Consider the following 1930-nt stretch of genomic DNA (forward strand, 5'->3'; position numbering starts at 1 on the left):
GCGCTTGGCATGCGGCCGCGTCGCCCATGCGATCGCGTGGATGTCAGTTTCTTCAAAAACTCCGTTTTATGCTTTCCTTCCATTTTTGTATGTTTCCTTTCCATCCTTTAAGTCATTCCTGCCTTAGAAGATCTGAAACTACTCAACACACTAATCACGGCATCGAATGGAAATAAAGGTAATTAAAATAATTAATTTTAAAGCATAGGAAACATGTTATTCACATACATCATATAATAAGGAAGAGAAAGTAAAACCATGTAATTAATATGAATAAGTGGGTGAAGGATTGAATAAATCACTCAAACTAAGCACAAAATATATGATAAAATATGGGTTTATCAGCGTACCAAGATGATAGATATGGTGGACCCCCTTGTAGTTACCAACAAGCCCCACCCTATGCTTATGAACCCCCTCCTCAACATAGCTATGAACCATCACACTCACAAGCCCCCTACTACCAAGAACCACCACTTCCATATGCACCATGTCCAAATCTATTGACCAAAGAGCCATATGATCCTAATCATGCAATCCGAGCAAACCAAGAATCACAGGATCGTCTCAAGGAAACAGTGGATAAATTTCATACAGCCCTTCATCAACTGGAGTAAGCAATAAATCGATTAGCCCCCAGCACAAAGGAGACACTAGAAGCTCTGATGGACAGTACAGAGCATGACTTTATACTGGAACAAGTAGAGGAAGCCAAAATTATCGAAGAAGAAGAACTGGTTGAAGACTTAGAAGACGCTGAACCTCCATGGAAATCAAGAGTTGTGGAGAATTCCGCCAAGGAATTTGCAATTAATGCTAAGGAGGATAGTGCACAACCCCCAAGGCATGTACCTTATGAAGAACTGGATGGAACAGATCAAGAAGCAAGTTTCCTTGGTAATGATGATCATGAATCACGCTCCCCTAATGATGAACTTGTATCCGCAATTGAATTCTTTGAGATTGAAGAATCTTCCCCAAGTGAATATGAAGATGATGTGGAGGTAGACTTTTCTCAACCTCCAACTTATGACTTGAGTGATGGGGAAGAAATCGAAGACTTTGATCAAGACGCGGTTACAGTTGAAGAGGTTTGTAGGGAAGTGGAAGAATTCACAGAAGAGTACAAGGGAGTGAAGCTTGAAAGACCACTGGAAACACCTCTCGCAAGGCCATTACCACCCAATACAAACTTCAAGTGGGTAAAATCTTTAGCCTTTATCTTCATCTTCCCACTTGAATATGGTTTGCTTGAAACCGATGGCTAGTTTAGAGCTCTTTATGGCTTTAAGAATAAGAGGGAGATGGTTAGTAATAGAAGTTGCAGGCAAGGTTCAATACGGTTCCGCACTCTAAATGGAAGTGCAAGGATTGGTTTAGAGCTCGATTGAATGGATTTCGGAAAAAGTTTGGGTATCTCAGTGGAAATTCAGGTTACGTACCGCCCGGTTGGAACAATGTAGATAAAAGCGAAGACGGGTACAAAAGCAAGGTTTGGGATCCTGGAATTCATTCTGATAATCAACACTCCTGGAGCCTGATCACCTGCTTTAACTTGATCAAAGGCTTTACGTGCCTAATTTGGGACCCCGGAGGCTATTGGAATTGCAAACATTGGTGGAGATTTCTGGATGAGTTCAAGCACAAGCCACCATGACAAGGAGCTCACCAAATGTCCAACTTAAGGACTTTAACTAAAAGTGCTACGTGGGAGACAACCCACCATGGTATGATCATTCTTTTTCAGTCTTTGTTTAATTTTGTTTTGCTTTATTCTTATTTTTATTATTCTATTTTCCTTAATGTTCATACATAGCATCAGCATCTGCATTTTGCATTCTGCATTCTTAAAAAAAAAAAAAACTCACACCACGCATGCGCATAGGCCACGTGTGGGCGTCGATTTCAAATCGGTGTCTCCATCCAACGA

Source organism: Arachis ipaensis, chromosome B9 (assembly GCF_059453495.1).
Source record: "Arachis ipaensis isolate K30076 ecotype BB chromosome B9, ASM5945349v1, whole genome shotgun sequence".
Taxonomy (NCBI): Eukaryota; Viridiplantae; Streptophyta; class Magnoliopsida; order Fabales; family Fabaceae; genus Arachis; species Arachis ipaensis.